Source organism: Nothoprocta perdicaria, unplaced genomic scaffold (genome assembly GCF_003342845.1).
Source record: "Nothoprocta perdicaria isolate Ctin4 unplaced genomic scaffold, notPer1 scaffold_70, whole genome shotgun sequence".
NCBI lineage: Eukaryota > Metazoa > Chordata > Aves > Tinamiformes > Tinamidae > Nothoprocta > Nothoprocta perdicaria.
Window position 1 is genome coordinate 1,466,694 of NW_020455977.1, and position 19,952 is coordinate 1,486,645.

Genomic DNA, 19,952 nt, shown 5'->3' on the forward strand with positions numbered 1-19,952 from the left:
CTCCGCGGGGCCCTCCCTGCCCTCCTGCCCCTGCGGGCTCCGCGGGGCCCTCCCTGCCCTCCTGCCCCTGCGGGCTCCGCGGGGCCCTCCCTGCCCTCCTGCCCCTGCTCTGCTGCCCCTGCGGGCTCCGCAGCACCAGCGTTGTGGCTGAGGGCAGCCCCTGCGGACGAAGGGGACGGAGCTGTCCCGCTTCACGAGGCGATGGGGGCGGAATTGCYGCCCGGGCCCGCTCTGGAGCCGGGTGTTGGGGCCGGGCCTGCGTGGGGCCACCGCGCTATTCCTGGTTAAAAAGGGCCCTTTCTTGGGTCCCTTGGGGCCACTGGAAAAGGCTCTGACATGACTGGAGTTGTCCTTCCRTGGACAAAAGCCCAAGCTGCTTTCATTGTGTGGTGTCACATGCAAGTAGCCGTAGGCATGGAGCAATCTCCTAGCGCGCTGGGAAGCGGGGCTGGAGCCACCGGCTTCCCACTGGCCTCCCGAAGCAAGAGGGGGTCTCCAGGGCCTTGTCTCTCAGCAGTGCCCGAGTGCCGCCACGGCTTGTGGAGGTGGCCCCTAAACTAATCTCCTCTGCTTGGAGCAGGCACGAGCTCTAGAAAGTTTCACTAACAGAGAAACTTCTGGAAGCTTCACCAAAACACCCCAGCCCTTCACCAGACAGAGTCGTAGGGCTGACATTTAATGAAGAGGGAAAAAGAAAGCCAAGACGATCAGCTGAAGGGTACATAACAATCAGGCTTTCTTGCACGTTCAATTTTCCATGTTCAGTTTGTTAGCTATATTTGGACCAAGAGTTGGTTTATGTAATAGCAATAATAAAGTCCTGTTCAGAAAAGTTGTGTGTAAATTAATTGTAGGGGGAATTTTGTTAAAACCAACGGGATTACCGTGTAGCTGAAGCATGTATGGCACCCAGGAAGGCTTTCACGCAACTTCATTTATTTAGTTACAAGAGATGCTCCACAATAGTGTATAAAATCTGTTGCATTTTTATTTGGAGTGAAATGAAAATGCAACCCAACAGGGTAGGGAAAACATTATGTAGCATCCATTTTCAAACAAATGGATTAATGTTTTTAAATAGTAACTAGATAGTATATAGGTAAATAGTACTATTTCTGAGGATATTTATAAATAATGATGTCTCTAATAGGGAATTTCCTAGTATTGATTTTCCTTTTTGTGCAGAGTTACAATTGCAAAGAATTTGGGCAAAGAAGAGGGGAAATTGCCAAGTTAAAAGTGCTCATGCTCCTTGTCTTCTGCCAAGAGTGATTTTTTATCCCAGTTGCCCTGAGCTCTGGGTGTCCCTGCTTGAGCAGAGGGGTTGGACTAGACGAACACGAGAGGTCCCTTCCAGCCTCAACCATTCTGTGATTATGTGATACCCTTCTCCACTTCTGTGGATGGGTTGGATCTGATAGTTTTTCCTTAACTCTCTTGATGTTGTAAAATTGAAACATTTCTCTTGGCTTAAAACAGAAAAGTGATCATTAATTATTATTATTATTATTTGTATTATTGTATTGTATTATTGTATTGTATTATTTGTAAAAGAAATTMATTATTTTAAAATATTATTTGTAAAAAATACAATACATAAAATACATTTGCAAGTAACAAATTTCAATAAAATTGCCCATATTCCTTGTTTGGGATGAGAACCAGAGTATTATTTTAAACATTAATAATTTGACTTAATTCTTAATAGTGTAACTTTTGGGAGGGCGAATGGTTCTGGAATTGCACTATTTTGTGGACATTTTACTTAACCTTGTGGTAAATTTAACTCAGTACAACATACACACAACAGTTCAATGAAAATATACCAGCCTAACCATATATGCTTGAATTATCCATAATCCAAATTGTGACGGTGGTGAAATTATTGCACGTATTTGTTCTGTAGTCAAGGTTATATTTAGCATTATGAGCTCATTGTGATTAGCTATTGGGTGTTCACATTCTGACTAGTTAATTAAATTTTAACCTGAATAACTTTATTACTGTAGGAAAGCTCTTTGGCTTGTACTATGGCAGACATCATGAGATGGAAGATGTCATTATACATCTTACAGCTACCTAATATTCCTTTTCCAAAAGCTTTATGAATTTTGAAAGTACATAGGATCATAGAAATGACGTTGTTCAGCTCAAAAGTTCCCCTATTTCAGTATGTTCATGTTCATAATACCTGCCAGTAGGAGGGAAAGAAGGTGAAAAAAGGACAAGTGACAAGTGTCTATTATCACAATAATCATGATATTATCCCTTAAAGCTTGAGCACCTGAAAGGCATCTCTTGAACTCCTGCATTATTGTGTTTTATATAGCTTGGCAACTTTTCCCATAGATTTCTTTAGTCATTTTTGAACTTTGAACTTGCCTCTACTTCAGCCTGTACCAAGACTTGGGCAGCATTCGACAAGACCAACAGGCCTTGTTTGAAAAGCCTATGTAAGCATGTTTCATGGAAGTTTAATTAGTGTCATCTCATTCTTGTTCTAACAGCAAAAGTTTGTGCTTTTCTCACCTTTTTTTGATACCACTCATGATTTTACAGAACTTGTCATAGCAATTTTCCGTTGTCCTGCTTTCGTATTGGAGAATCCTGCTATGTTGCCTCTTCCCTCTCCTATCTCCTCTTCATGCAGTAGCTTTCAGAATGGGTCATAATTGACAGCTTTTGGCCTGCTCAAACTCCCAGGGCAGCAGTTCCTACTATTTTTTAAAGTTATTTGCCTTACTGTACCTTTAATGTGTAACCTTAATGAGAGCTAGGCCTCAGCTAGAGCTCGCAGTGATCTGCATRGAGCCTCCCAGCCCTTTAAGGCCCCAAGTCCTGTGCAGGGCTCTAGAGCAGAAAGGAGAATCGTGTTCCAAAATGTGACAAGGCCCCTAAGTCAGCTGGGSCTTGGAAGTGGGTGTCTCTTGATATTTTTATTAGTGAACTTCACTGAAAAGGTAAAGAAAATACTTTACATTCAAAAATAAGGTATCAGTTACATAAACAGGACAAATGTTTTAAAGAACGAAAATTAAAATGACAAGGTGAAATGGAATAGAAATAAAAATGATTTGAAAACAAATTGTCTGTTGCTATTGTGTGCTTGTGTTTGCCTGGGCTCTCAGTTAACTTTGTTACGACCTGAGAAAATTGAACTAAGAGGTGAGTGAAGTTGAGCAGTTAACAGGGAGTGCTCTGAATTGTAGCAAATAGTGGTACACACATCTCCCTTTCTGCTTTAGAAACCCCCCTCTTTTAGTCTGTTTTTGCATGACAAGCAGAGCCTGAGTAGCTGTCTGCTCTTCTCCCTGKTTTTTCAGATGTTCTGCCTGCTCTTCTTCCTTGGCTCCCTCTTGTCTAACCTTGCAAACGGATTTTATTTTTTCCTCTGAGCAGGCTAAGGYGCATGAGTTGCTTGCAGTAATGAGCTGTGCCCTTTCCCTGCAGGGAGTTTCACCTTACACTGCAACTCTGTTTTCRAAATAACAGAATGTAAGAATCTAGAACAGACAAACAAATACTGCCCATCACACAGAGGTTTCACTGTAGGTATGATAACATAGCTAATGTCATCTTGTCACTTCCTTGCAGAGCATCACCCATCTGTTACAGGAGAAACATGGGAAGCTTGAAAAATGTAGGACAAAAAAAAGCAGCATCCTGTAATGGTTTTCTATGCATTCTGCAATGGGACTCCTGCTTTTATGGAAACTGTCTGCCTTGGCCCTGATTTAATACATCTGAATATATTTTTTGCCCAGCTGTCAGCTCTTGAAATATTTCAGTGTGCTTCTAAGCCTAATGGGTGTTCATGTAGCACAGTACATACTGTGGCCAGCTTTTGGAGCAGCACTAAAAATCCCCTTGCAGCTCAGAAATATTGAGGACTAAAATATTTCTTCTCTTATATGTCCCTGAGTGCAAATATGCAGACTTTAGTTTATGCATATTTAGTAAAATAACAACAATAACGGGTGGGTTTTTTTGGCTTTTGTTTGTTTACATTTTTGTAATCATTAATTATCAACTAACAAGGACAAAATGAAGAGAGAAGTGATTATACTTYCAAACCTTCCTGTATGCAAAATCCTGACCTGAAATGCCATTTACCGTGTATATGGGAAATGCTCTGACTTTGTGAGGTTAGTTCTTTCCACATATGAAAAACGCTTAAGCACTTGACATAAGATAATGAGGCTCTAATGCACCAGTATATAGAGTTAGAAAACACATAAAAAAGAAAACTTAGGACATTGAATCTGTCGATTTCTGCACCTTTTTTAAAACTTGGAGAGAACTTTCTGATTCTGGGTAGCTTTTATCTATGGCTTAAAGTCCCCAGGTTTCTCCAGAGAGATCTTTTGATCTCTTGGATCTCTCAGATCTTCATTTCTAGGTGAAGGTTTTGGCTCTCTGGCTGCACTGAATTTACCTATTGGGATTTGGTTTCTCTTCATTTCAGACCACATTCTACCTTCCCTCAGCGTTTCTAACAATGAAGATGAAAACCAGGAGTTTTCTGCCAGGATAACTGCCAGTGTTGCTCCTACACAGAAACTGGTGTGAATACCTAGGAGGGCATTCCTCTCATCTGTGCTAGGGCCACCTTTGCACATCACAGGTGAGAACCCCCCACGCAGTTGCTGGGAGCAAAATGAGTGATCCGTAGTTTAGTGGAGTGCTGGGAAGCCTTTTACTCCCTCCCTGCTGCTTCATCAGCTCACTCGAAGACCCTCCGTGCAGAGATTAAAGCTCCTCTGTTGCTGAAGAAGAGGCCCCAGCTGTTGTCTACCCACGTCAACCAAAACCTTCTCCTAGTCACTAGAGAGCAGTATTTGATATCCTTAGGAGCTGCTTGGCTGTGTTTATGGATACCATTCCCTTCTTCCTGGCTAAAGGAAAAGGAAGGAAGACGATAAATATTATTACCTAATAATCTTGGCATCAGAATACAATCTCATTCACAATAAACTGTGCATGTCTAACTTGTGCTCTGCTTTCCTGCACTAAGGATTAACTGTCAACAGTAGGATATTTGAGTTCTCAGGGGTTAYCTTGGAGTTAATAGCAGATTGAGAGAGCCCTTTCACAGCTATTAGAAYAGTAACTACAGCCCTTTGACAGAGTAGGTGTGAGGTATTTACAGTGACTGTCTCCAATTAAAAGATTTCCTGGTAAAGCKCCACTTGTGCTGTAGTATCAACAATGTCCCATACTCTATACACAGCTCATGTTGGCAGAAAGGCTCATTAGCTCAAATAATCTTCATTCCACTAAAGAGAAAAAAAATGTGTATTGGCCAAATAACTTATTCTATATGACTGTAGGTATGATATTCTGGCTGAGGTAGATATAATGACAAAAAAAAAAAAAAAAATGACAGCCAGCTTATCTATAACAAATATACTTGTTAATATATAAGCCTGCTTTCTAGAGGAGCTAGACTGCTTTAGAGAAAGGCAGATGCTTCTTAAATGTATTAGTTTCCTTTGGCAAAAGTTAAGTCATTCAGGAAAATTTCTGTTATTATACTACACTTTCTACAGAAGTCATTAACTGCCCAGGAAGTGTATTTCCCAAATCTGCTTTAACAGATACAACTTTTTGAATCCTTCACAATTTTCTATCTACTAGGTGAAAATTGTGTATTCAGATAATGGATAAGTATTATGTAGGGTATCGACTACATAAGGGATTACCATTATGATGCAGATAGGGCTAGGAAAACAAAGTGCAATTCAAGTTTTTTTGATAGGCACAATGTCATTTGGTGATCAGTGGTCTGAATAGACAGTCACTATTGAGATTTTCTAAGCACACAAAAGTGTTGGAGTCAAAGGGAGAAAAGAACATGAACACAAGCAGTAATGATGGGGTGTGTACAGTGTTACAGTGATGTTGTTCTGCACATACACTACGCTACGCGTATTAGGTGGTTGTGCCACTGTGTTGTCAGCGATCCTAGGCTCATGGCCTGCTCCCCGTGAAGSACAWCCCTTGTGGTGACCCTATCTGCACRGATGCCATGAGTGCCCATCTGCTGCCTGCCAGACTTGTACCCAGGCCTGTTCTTCTTCGTCCTGTGTTCCCCCTTCCTCTTCAGCCCCAACTCCTGGGATTCCTCCCTCYATCCTCTGTGTCAGAACCGAACGGAGGTGGCACATGTGCATGGCAGGCGGGAGAGCCATTCTGCAATATACTAGCTCTTGTATTGCACAGGGCACAGGAAGAGGTTSCAGGTCCATACCTCGTTTATCTTGCAATTATTGTGCTCTAGGAAGCAGTCCTGACCTCAAATAATGTGAGACTGTGAAGTTAGACAGGAGTGAGAGGACAGAGACAACTACAGCCCCCTGAAAACTGAGAGCGCCCTTGTCCCGGAGCTTTGGTGTGGTGTGACTGTTGGCTGTGATGTATGTCTTTTGTTTTTCTTCTTTTTCTTTAAGATAACAATTGCAAAAGATATAAATATCCCTACTTTTTTAATTAATATTTTTGATCAACTGTAATTAGCACTGCTGATCCTTGCAGCGAGGTGCTTCTAGAGACAACTTCAGGCCAGCAAACTTTCATGGTTTCAAGGCTGCATTATACAGTTATGCTCTGATCTTTGAATCGTGTTTGGCCATAAATAATGGGAATATTCTCCAAGTGACATTTGATTTAATTCCATGTATGCAGTCATTCCAGAACAAAATAGCCTGCTTTAACTAAACCAGAACTTGGCCCTTCTGTAGTAAGAATGTCCCCATATGGAACTAATCAGGAACACTGCAATATGTAGAAAAGCCTTAATTAACTTTAAAATGAGTTTCATTAGCAGTATCTTTGCTGGAATGTATATTTGAGTCTAGCTGTGTATAATAGTACACTAAAAGTCTTTCAAATTAGGGACTAATTCTTTTGCCAGAACACTTTATAATGAGATTGCTTTTTATCCTTCAAAAGTCTTACTGGTGAGAAAGCAAAATCAGAACAAGAATCTTTTCCAGTTTCAGTCTGTATGTAATAATTTCTGCTATTATAGTAGATGTGATATCATTTCTTTCTTGAATGTAGATTTTTGACTTTCATACTGTCAGCTTTTATTGCCAGAGTGTCTGAAAATTTCTTTATTGAGATAAACTTAGACATTTATAATATGTTTGGTGCACTAGCTGAGATCAGTGCTTAGGACAAAAAGCTAGCATCGTCATAATCTGATGTTTTGGTTTACCTAGGTAATTAAAGTCCTTGTAGCTTGAAATACAATATGGTCTGTACATTTGGGAAAAAAGGATATAATTAATCACACAATTTGCGATGTCTATGAACATTACTTTTTCTAGTAAAATCTAGTATGGAATAAAAATACTGCCTGCAAGCAAAAATATATTTTATTTCTTTTGAGAATCCACTATCAGTAATTCCACTATAACTTTGAGAATTTCCATGAGACTTCTTTTTCTTTTTTTTTTTTAATCTTTCTGTGAATGAAAGCAGTTTTTTTTTTTGTAGTTCAGCTAATTTTTGGTGTTCTGTGTGTGTTGATAGGCATTCTTCTATATTCAATTAAAATTATCATCTTGCATGTGCAAATCATTTTCTTGAAAAAATACCCAAACACTTAATACTCCCTAGAAAAGCACTAGTCAGCTCTCATTTATGACAAAGTCTTGTGCATAATAAGATTGGGTGGAGTATTGGAGAGCAAAGCAGTTTCCCTATGCCTTTAAGTGCCTGTTATATAAAGTATTCCCATAAGTCCCATTTCCCCAAAAAGTCTGCGACTTAACCTCTATTTTTAGTATTTCTTTCCATCCTAAAGAGGACTGATGTCAGGGAGAATTTAGATTACTCCAGATTCACACTTCAACAGAAAATAAATTCTTTTTGTGTCATGGGTAATGTCACTGGAAACTTCCCTCAGTTGCCATACATTTTGTTGTCCATCTCCCAAGATTTTCTGTTTGTAGGATTTAAAAGAAATTCTGACTTGTCTAAATGTCTAATGAGATGATTTATCTACTGGCTTTATTTGCCAACTGCATCCTGTGCTCAGYGCTGTCTAAAGGAAGGCCATTTTAACCATAACTTTAAGTTTTTAATTCTGTGCRAACGGTTTATTTGGATAAGCCATGTGAAATGCTATGGAATGATACAGAATAAGGCAGAGATAGGAGGTTATCTCAGGTTTGCAGCTATTGGACTCCTTCTCAAATTCCCTCAAGAGCAACAAATGATGGGCACTGACTTTGTGTCCTACGGATGGTTCTGTCACTCTGATCTATGCATGTGACTGGGSCTTAGAAACAAACCTGAGAAGCATAATAGTGCTCCTCTTTTCTTTATAATATTGATGAGATCAACATCTCAAGCAATCAAAATCATAGGTTAGGTCACAAATAATATGTGGCTTAAAATCATAAGCTGTAGGAAGAAGAACATTTCAGGTTCTTTTTATGTCTCATATTCCAGGACTTTGGACTCTGATTTTCAAGCTTTTTTTTTTTTTTTTTGCTTCTAACCACAAAAAATGGAACGTTTCTGCCAAAACTAAGAGTTCAAAATAATGTATAAGATCTCCAAAATAATTAGTTTTTAAACTATGACATTTTATAAATATATTTGGGCATAGTTTTCTATGTGAGTGTTGATCTTTTACTGTGCTCTTATTTTACGTTTTGGTGTCTAAATGCCTATTAGTCAAAACAGATTTTTTTTTTAATGAGAAATTTAGCATTCTCGTGGTTCTGCTAGGGCTTGAAGAACAATCAATGTGTGATAACCACTGCATCTGCTACTTCCCTTACCACATTAGCTCAATTCATCTATTCAACACCTGCCTTATCCACTTTGCAGCAGAGCAATCCCGGAGGGGATCTGAAAATCCTCACTATTAAACCCCCATGAGATGAAATTAGTTGGCTTCAGAAAATATGAATGAGGAGAGCAAAGTGAATTATGTCCTTTGTTGTATATATGTCTTCTTTTTCCCCCAGAAGTTTATCTAAATCTAGAGGCTATAATTAATATGATATTGAATGACGTAAGTGCCTGAAATTAAGAGTTAAACAATTACACTTGAATTTATTGTTCCTGTCTAGAGAGCAAAGGAATAACTAGTGGGTTGTTGGTACTAACTATTCTTGACCTAGGCAACATTTTACTTCAACCTTATATACCCTCCACTAAAGCCTTGGAAAGAGCTCTTTCAGTTTAACTGCTAATTATTTAGCTCAGAGATAGAAACACATTAGATCGGGCTGGTCCTAGGTAGACAAAGGAACCGAAAAGAATAAAACATACGAAGAAGTTGTATCTTGGAACATAATTTAAAAGCAGTGACTCTTGAATGTTTTCAGCACTAAGTCTATATGAGCTATTCAGTGAGCAGGCTCATGTTTTCTCTTCAGACATTGAGCTTGGATAGATTGCCACATTTTTGCTCCAGCATTACATGAGTTGAARAGCTTCATTTCAGTGTTGAAATATTGCTGATGAAAGTCCAAATAGTCAAGCAATTACTGATGAGCATTTACCTAAAAAATAGTTTCTTTAGTGTCGGAGATAACCTGGCTACTGTTCTGAATTTGCCTTTCCTTATGAGTTTGTGTTTTCTTCATTACAGAAGTTCCATTATTTGCATGGATGTGCTTGGCTGGTGCATCCCAGTGAGCCTTTGCTTCACGTGCCTAACATTGACAAGATTCAGGTGCTTGTACAGAAACAAAACTTTTGGTGTCTCAACTGCTTTTTATGAAAAACATAGGATTTGAAATACCTGCCAAGTTTGTAAGTTTTACTGAAGATGCTGTAGGGTGGCTCAAGTACTTGCCTCAAAAATTAGAGTTCCAGGTGAACTTTATGAGACACACACTGAAATATGTTCTCTTGCAGTGGTGTCGGTATTTGAGCCTGCTAATTCATAGGTCACATAGGTCACTTTCATATTTGCATCTTTCATYGCAATATTGGAAGTATGATGGATAACAAATAGAGTATTAGTAAAGAAATGTTACATATTCCATAACATGTATTCTAAGATGTTTTCCTTATGTACTCAAGCAATAGAAAGTTAGCATGTTACCTAATGCATTACTTATTTCTGTGAATTTGTCCTGAAAAAAAWCATGAAGTGAAAAGCTGTGACATTTCTTGAGTGTTCTTTCCRTAGCTTACATAGTTTTCCTTATGGCTTCCATAGATTGGAAGACGTTTGAAGGACAACCGTCAAAGAACAGTTGTGACCAGTGTGTGGATACCATGGCAGTTCTGTGATGCGATGCTGATATTAGAGAGATGCCACGATCTGCATGGCACAGCCTACCTTGCCCTTTGCCAGTTCTACAAATGTTTATAACGAAGATGCTACAGTCCTCTTAGTGACAATATTTACATTTTTTTCCTTTTTTTCTTTTTTTGTGGCAGTGACTGCTTTTTATTCTACTTTTACAGAATATGTTTAGTAAAATGCAGCTGGAGGCCACAAGCCCCTACTGCACTCTGCATACCACAAGCATCCCTTCCTCATAAACCGTGGGACCGTTTGCAACTGAAAACAGCAAATATCATCCTGAATTTGCATTTTGTAACACTAAGATTACCCCAAAAAGCACAGTTCTCCCTACAGATACTGTGCATTTTGTATAATAACCTCCTCAGAAAAGCCAGTTCTCATCTCATGCCTAATTGAGGGGTGGACTTTAAGGAATATCTGGTTCAAAAAGTTTATGCTAGTAACTTGTTCCACATCATAAAAACATCCTGTCTCTCCTGTGATTTAGACAGTGCCTGTTGTTAAGAAGAAAAAGCAAAATAAGCAAATTATTTGAAGGCATGGAACAAACATTACAATTTATATTTTTTACAATTTAGGCTTGTTATGTTCATAAGTAGCCCTAAGGCACTGAGCATTTGGAAGCTCTGTATTGGTGGGGAGGGTGGCAGGGTTGGTTTGTGTGATTTTAATGAGATATTGCATTCCAGAGAGTTGCTTTGATTTGGGTAGCAACGATACCCAATTTTGAGTTTAATACTGGGTGGAAGCCAATGTTTCAATAAAAGACAACTCATACACAGTTATGCTGAACAATACAGTGAAAAAAATAATAGAGAGTCTGACGTAAGTAAAGACATTCTGAGTTAATAACCTTAATCCCTCCAGAGTAGTTGAGCAAAGTTAATCACTCCTCCCAACAGTAAATACTGCAGTACCCACAATGTATAAATCCTGAAATATATTTGTGTAAAGTGAATAGAAGGTACAGGACTAAGTTGTAATTGTGTTATTTAATTTCTGTTTGTTTAGAAAGCTTTTCCATTTGTCTGTTTAGAAAGGTYCTTTACGTCTGTCTTCTTTTTCATCTTACCCATAAGTGGCTTATGAATTTGGAAGTGAGACAGGTGCTTTCTTTTAAAGTATTTTTTAATACAAATTTGTTTTACGATATTTTTATCACATAAGAAATCATTGATGAACTCTTTTAGTATCAGGAATGTCATAATCTGAATAGTAAGGATATGCTCAACGTGGAAGTGTGCATTTGTAACTGATGGTAATTAGCACATAGGAATATAAAGTGAATTAAGTTGTGTATAGCTAGTATATACTAGAAAGTCTAAAAGATGAAGTAAAGCTGACTTGCTCACATTATTCTTTCACTAATTAATTGTTCTTAGTTAACATGCTAAGTGTAACATGTCTTCTAGGAAAGCATGCAGTGAGGATGTGGTAATCGTAGCTAAAGACGATCTTCCTGTATGTGTGTGTATATACATATTTGTCTTAATATTTAAATTATACTCTGAGAATAAAATGTTTTTAATAAATATTCATCACTGTTGCTACTACTGTTATAGTGCAAAATAATCTGAAGTCTGCATCTTTGAATCGTGCAAGTTATTAAATGGTATCCATGCATTTTCTTAAAGCAAAGAAGGTTTCACTTGAAATGCAAAACAAAATTTCAATGAAAGTCTAAATTTTCTTCAGCCTTAATTAAAGTAAAACCATGAAAAATTCATTTAAGGTAGTCAAGAAATTCTCATTACTTAAAATTTATTTAAATAAAATGAATTTCTATTCCTATTTGCTGAAGAATAGGCATGCTGAGCTAACTTTAAGCTACTAGATGTGTTTTCGCAGTGTTTTTAAACTTATTTTGAAACAATTAAGTTAAAGCAGCTTAATTTTATGAAGCGTCTACAATCTAGGGTTCAGCTGTATATTCATCACTTCTGGGTATTTTTCCTTGTGGTTTCTGTGAGGCTGGAACACTCCACACAGCATCAGAGTTTGTTTGCCTTCAACAATGGTCGCTTGTATGGGAGCTGTGACTGCTTTTTATTATCCATAGTTAATAGAGGAAGAACTTTAAAGAACAATGGTTTTATCTTAGTGTTTTCAGCCATTATTTATTTGTATAATTGTTTTTTATTAGCTTTTTCCAAAACTATTGTAGCAAGTTTCCAGAAGACTTAATCCTTTCACTGCTCTAACTCTTTGTAAAAGCTGCTTTCATAACTGTGAAATAAACTCTTCCATAACTCAATTCACTAACAAATGAGTGCTGTTTAAATCAGAGGCAAAACATCATATTTCCTGAAACCATTCCAATTGTTGTTGACAAAATTGTTGGCCAAAGGGTAAGTTTATGGTGGCCCAATTTTGTGTGTGGAAGACAAGCTTGGACCTGGTTGCTCAGGATACAGTGTCAGCTAAACATAGGAATGCAAGTGAATTTATGAGCAAATCTGTGTGCTCAGATAAATTAATTTCCAAAATAGAATACTCAAGAACACAAAGAATCACTATATTTTATGGTGTTCTAGTCAAAAATGTTTGTTTTCTATTTCGGTGCTGGAGCAGGAATCAGGAAGAGAGGCCAGAGAAGCTTGGATGCCTGGTTCCTGGTGCTAAGAAATGGAGGGACTAGTGGAGCCTGATCGTGCCCTATATTGCTTTAATTTCCTGAGGTAACACAAAATGGTAGCATTGTTGCAGCACCAACACAAGAGCCCTTCATTGCCCAGAGACTTCTTTGACAGTGGTATTGAAGCCTTTATCCTCTCTCTATCCTGAAGATAATGAGATTACTTGGCAGCACAAAATCCAGCCTTTCACCTCTTCTCCGGCCTCTTGATTACGGACTTGATTTTGTACACTTTAACTAGGTTATGTTTGAACTGAATTTACTGGTATAGATTCAGTCCAAACATAACCTAACGTGCACAAAATCAGGCCCTTTTACCTGCGTTAGAAAGTACTCAAGTGGATATGGGAGTCCTCTCTTTTCTCAGTAATTTGAGATTCAGACCTTTACAGTTTTTACCAACTTCAGTGAAATTATATTACATTGGCCAGTAGCAGTTTAGCTCAGGAAAGAACTGGTATTTCTGTATTTTCTTCTATATGATGTTACAGGAATCAAAACAGAAGAGCAGTTCAGAAATCAACTTTCTTTTTGTTCCCTTAATTCTTTGATGTATTACCTGACTATGAAAAGAGGGGGAAAGAGAAACACTTTGTAGTACAATCGTTGAAGCATTTATGTTTTTCTAGCTCGTATGTATGCCTCATGGGAGAGATAAAGGCTTTTAATCTGTTGTACTTGTAATACTTACTAAATATTTATGTTCTTTAAACTGAAACAGTGTGAACTTGTGTTTTCATTTGGATTCAGGTTGTGCTTTTGCTAACTTGCCTTTCTTGTTCTGTCAAAATTCAAATGACAAGAAGTCACGGGATAATTTTACACAGGAGCTTGCCTACCTAGGAGAATTATATTATTCATTATGATCTCAATGGCTCTACATTGTAATGACCTCATCCACTTATAAAATAATGAATAGATTCAAAAAGTTTTGCCAATTAAATACCTCAACAGTATCATTCAAGGCTTTTTGCTAAACGGATGATGAAGAGAGTTCTGAACTAAGACATTATGCTCTGGTCTCAGCCAGGACCCCATGTTAGGTCAGTAGTAAGGGCATGAGATGCTCTTAAATGAAAAAAAATATTTCATCAGGATTCCTTGCTCAGTAAGGAGGTCCTCACAACTTGGTCATAAGCCATCACTTCTGTTAGCTGTAAGGCTTCAGATGACAGAGATCTTGTTAAAAGCCAAGAGTTGTCAAGGAAAAAGGCTAATAGAATTTGAAAGAATTAATAAACCATGAAGTTGAAATTCAGCTTACAGCCTTATTTTCAGTCAGCTTCCTAGTGCTGAGAACGGTCGACATATTAACCTTGCAGAAGACACCATAATTGTTAAGTAGTAACTTCTTTAAAAAAATGTAATTGCAAATCCTTGCTATTGCATACTAAAGAATACAGTTGTGTGCTTTCTTCAGGTGCAACCTGACATGATTATGCTAAGTGATGTGAGTTAATAATCTTTCTGCATTTGACTCCTGCCTGCCAAAAATGGAGAATGTCAGAGGTTCAGTTAAAATATTATTACAATAGTAAGAATTTAATAGTGTCTCTGATTGATCCCAATGCTTAAAAAAATCTTTCAGGTTATTTCCTCTGTCTCACTGTAACTTTTGGCATATCTGATTTTTAAAAGTCACTATACGAAAATATTTATGAAGTACCTTGAAAGTTAAGAATGTGGGAAGAATATTTCAAAATATTCTTACATAAAAATATTATGAATTAAAAGTAGCAATTTTAGATACTTTTGAACTAACAGGTAGTTTATTTTCCAGGCTACAGAATTAACAGTGATATTTTCTGTGCAAAWCTGAAGCTAGTGAAAATTTATAGAGTAAATAGAAATTTGCAGTCCTGAATACAGATTTCATTTTATTTTACTGCGTCTCACTTTGGTTCTCCACAAGATTAGAACATAATTGTGTTTTCAAAAATTCTTTAAAATCTCTCTTAGACTGCTCTAATATTCCACGKCAGAGCTGCCTTCCTGTTTATGTCAGAGGAAAGGGCTATGACACTTCAGTCACTCAGCAACATCAAAGCATGTTTCCATGCACGTCTCTCAGCCTTGTGAGTAGAATCTTTTCAACCTCCAATCACACAGATCAGTATCATATCTTCTGGTGAAAGAAGTGCATCTATTTTTGAAAATGCTGCTATTGTCCTCAAAATTAGTTACCATAATCATGGCTTAAATGGTCTGTGATCATCATGTTGCGAGAGTGTGTGCAAAAGATTCAATTGCCTTTCTCTTACATGTCAGAAAGTCATGACAAATAACTTACCACTGTGATGCACAACAGTTGCCAAATCATACCGAGGGAGCTCTTTTGTGCTCSAGAGTAGAAGCAAGTTTCTCAGCACTGACAAAAAAACAGCAGCAGCAACTTAGGAACTTTTGAAAAAAAGAGCCTGTAGGTCAATACAGGCAGCTAGTAGAAGTTTATGTTCAAAAAGGATGCAGAAATCACAAGTAGCTTATGGAGACATTGAATTAAAAGGCAAAAGTGGGAATACTGCCTGCATCAGACATCCTGCTGGCTTTTGTCACAGCTTGAAGAAGCTACAGTTTTGTCTTGCAGATTTTAAAGAATTCCTCCTAATGAATACAAGACAAGGAACTCCAATGACTGCTCTTTCCCAAGGAGAATTGAAAGCATATAGAACTTGGGAATGCAGTTTTTATCTTTATAGCCCCAGGGCTACTATGAATTTTTAGCTTGTGAGATTCTGAATGGATGACCAAGTGTAAAATGCATGTCAGTAAAAGGATGTAAATACTCATGCTAAAGTTGTRTGATGAAACAATTTCAGCTACAGGGGTTCTACAATTTCAGATTTTATTGGCTGGATCATTTGATTTTTGTTACTGATATTTGCAGGTATTTGAATAATTCTAGTCTCCTGATTGCATTTACATTTTGGGAAAACAAAGAATTTTATTAWACTATGAATTTTTGTAGTTTCTAGCAATAGTTAATTCTGCATACTTGCATATAACCTGTGAAAATTTGTGAAAGAAATTTTTCAGAAAGAGAAATCACATGTACTCTCATTCCCAAGCACGCTTATAAAGTTAAATAAAGTAGAATAGATCTGTCCCTAATATTTCATGGAGTCATTTATGATGCTTTTACATAACTGTGTGTTAAATGTCACAAAATATTATTTATATTGTTCAGGTTCTTGAAAGTGTCTGAACTTCTGCTATCCAAAGAGGTGTTTAAACTTGTATAAACTAAATGATTTGATATGTATATGTATATTAAATTCTAAGTAGAGACTATTGATACTGATTTGTAGTTCATGGCATTCAATTTGTTGCAATCATAAAGCAGAATAAACTAAAACCCTAATTCATTCATTTATAATAATGACATTTGGATGCTTTAGTTTTAAAGAGAGGCCATAGTCTGGAAGTTCAATTTCTGCAGAATASTTTCGATGTTATACTGCATTTCTTGTAAGTGGTTATAAATCTCGACTTGTAGGACTTAAGAGCAAGCTAAATTCGTAAGTTTTCACCATGGATCTTATATTGATGCTTCTGAGAGAAGGCAAACAAGCCATGCATTGGTGAAGAATAAAATAGAGCTACAAAAACTGACAGGAAGCTTACAAAGATACTGGGAGCCAAGGCATTGCTTGGCCACAGCAGGAATTGCTGCTTTCTAAGTGCTGAGGCTGAACTGAGCTGTAATAGTTGTTGTCTGTCCAAGGATCTTCAACTGAAAAGGTCACAGAAATAGATAAATGTTACCAGAAAGCAAAAAGATAAAAGGAAAACAATAATGAAGCTATAAGGAGAGATCTTCTCCATAACTCTATAAGACTTGACAGAATATCTATTTTGGGAGAATATGAAAATAGTTAAAATATACTTTCTAAAAATTACCCAGAAAAATTACCAGAAAATTGATCATTTTCAGAAGCAATTTCTATTGGGCATAGTTCTGGATCCTATTCTCTGTTAGCAAAATATGTTAAATATATCCCAGAGATTATTCAGTTGCTACAGCAATTATGAGAGACAGAGTTCTGGCATAAATGGACCAGTGATGAGCCAGGAAGGCTTTTTTTTTTTTTTCTTGTAGTTATTGAATCCAGCACAGCGATGGGAGATGCTTTCCTGAGGCATCTCTTTGCCAGAGAAAAGGAGGGGCAGGAGAAGGCTAAAAGTGCAGGACAACTTTTTTATTGGAAACCAACATTTAAATCATGTTGGGTATAATATGAAGCCATAACTTCACTCTTACTATTGCACTGCTCATCTAAGATTTGAACCAAGTTAAAGCTGCCAGAGGAGAGAAAGTAATGTGACGTTATGTGGAAACAACTTCAGTTGTGTTCCTACCAAGACAACACAATAAATGCAAACTGAGTAAACATCTGCTCATATTTAAATTGTACTTTAAAAAGTAAAAAGCTGTGTGTATGTTTGCATAAGCTCATGCATGTGTGCGTGCTTATATGTAAGGTCAATCTTCAGYTTGTTCCTCTGAAGTGGATTCACAAGTATCTTTAACTCATATAGCATGGTCATACCAATATATAGAACAGCATCAACAGAGTTCACGGATTTGAATATTTGATGGAGCAGGGAGGGGAAATCTAGGTGAGACAGATGTTTGCTCTCTTAAATATTTGAGAAATCCTTGGGAATCTGGGGATCATTGGAGGAGAGAGTATACAGAACAATTCTCAGCTAACTGTGAGTGAAGGAGGTGTAAGGAATTCTTGATGGAAAAGACTGTAGACTTTCATGTTCTTTTTTACTGCTTTTAAAATGAGTAAGAGTGGCTTAAAAATCAGACTTTCCATTCACCTTATAGAGAGAGGTGCTTTTATAGTTATGTAGTGTGTGCATTTCTTTTTGATAGTCTGCTTTTGTGCTTTTTGTCAAAAATTTGMGGGATTCTGACATCAAAATATTTGTTTAAAGATTATTGCTCACATTCGTGCAGCCAAATTATTTTAACCCTCATAGATCTGAGAGCACTAGCTGGCCTCAACATTGATATAAGTGGCAATTATGCCGATCTCCCTGCTTTAGCTCTACCCCTTTATTACACCTCACAGCTTCCTCTCTGCGCAGATCCTGAAAAATGAAGCTACCTTTTTTTACTGGAATGCTTTTAAATAGCTAATGTTTGTAYGCTGAAAACCAATTGTGTAATTTATAAACAAGGAGAACAACACTGTTTTTTTTAAATAGAATGTTTTGAAGAACAGGCCCAAACACTAATACTGCTGCTTGCTCATTATCTTTGTCCTTTCTACATCTTTCTTTCTTTGTTTTCATTTGGAAGGGAGGAAAGTAGATAAGAGAGATTATTTTAAGCGAGATTATAAGATTATTTTAATTCTTATTATAAGATTCATAAGATTATTATAAGATTTTTTATTATAAGATTATTGTAAAAGAGATTATAAGAGAGCTTTAGTTTCTCTTCTTATCAAGATGAATACTAAAYTCTTAACATTCTCCAGCAATGCATTATTTAGTTGTGTGTAAACAGACTGGATATTACAGACTAAACCATGCTATACATCTCATGCCCTACCATTTTTTGACATGAGCTTCCATATTTTAAACAATTTTTAAAGACGAATCTAGTTAATTTTTCTTTCCCTGTTTTTCAAAATTTAGCTTGAAACAGCTAATGGGTAGCTGTTGGGTATGGGTAACAGGCTAAAGCCTATTTAGAATGACAGAGATGTTCAGATCAGGAGAATATGATGATGCTGACCCTAGACCAGCAGTTCCCAACCTTTACAGGCAGCCTCTGCATCTTCCTGTATCCTGCATCATACTCCTGTGACACTTCTCTAATSTCTGGACAAGGGCTGCTGGTCTGGGCAATGGGGATTGTGGGTTTAAGCCTAGATGTGCTCCAGGATTTCTCTTCCTTGYTCTGTAGACCTGCTTTTGCTGATGGCCTTGGTGATGGGCCTGGGCCTGTTTTCACTGGAGAAGAGAAGGCTCAGAGGGGATATGATTAATATGTATAAGTTCAGGAAGGGAGAATGCAGGGAGGAAGGGGACAGGYTATTTTCACTGGTGGCCAGAGATAGGACGAGGGGTAATGGCCATAAGCTGGAGCACAGGAAGTTCTGTGTCCAGGTGAGGAGGAACTTCTTCACTGTTAGGGTGACAGAGCAGTGGAACAGACTACCAAGGGGGGTTGTGGAGTCTCCTTCTCTGGAGGTCTTCAAAACCCGCCTGGATGCCGCCCTGTGCCACATACTGTAGGTGTGCCTGCTTGAGCAGGAAGGTTGGACTAGATGATCTCTAGAGGTCCCTTCCAACCTTAAATATTCTGTGATATTCTGTGATGGGTGAAGGAGGAATAGTCATGGACACAGCACTGCCTTCTTGTTCTCTTCCTGTGGACCTGCAGGATAATCTCTAAAAAGAGATTATAAAGAAAGGAAAAAATGAAGAGGCATCAACAGCTGCACTAGGAATGACTGGCTTTATAACTGAAGGRATTGTGGGTCACATGATATGTCTTGCTGGTAGGAGTGGGTTTGATATTGTTCCACAATAGAATATGGCCTACAAGCAGAGTGAAAAATGACTCTCTGAGATGAACAACTGATGTTTTTCTTGGAACTGAGAGGGCATTTCAAGTGAGGGTCCAATAGTTTTTCATTTTTTTTTCTTTCTTTCTGAGCTCTTTTCTATTCAATATTAGAAATAAGAACTTGGATAGTGGAATGAAGTGTGGCTAAGCAAAGTGGTTTACAAAATTTTTGAGTAAGAGCAAGCAGGAAGAGAGTGCAAGCTCTGTRAAGGACAGAAAAATCTATAAATTGGAATGTTGATCCACAATCAACAGGATAAATTCAGTTAATAGAACTACAAAATCTGTACCTAAAAGGAGAAATCAAGTGCACAGAGCAACRAAGGGGAATAACTGACCAGCAGTTCTGTAGCAGAAGGAATCCAGAGTTTATTCTTGATAACAAGTATAAGCCAATAGTAGCTTGTTGCAAAAGAGCAAAATAAGGTATTTGGGGACATATT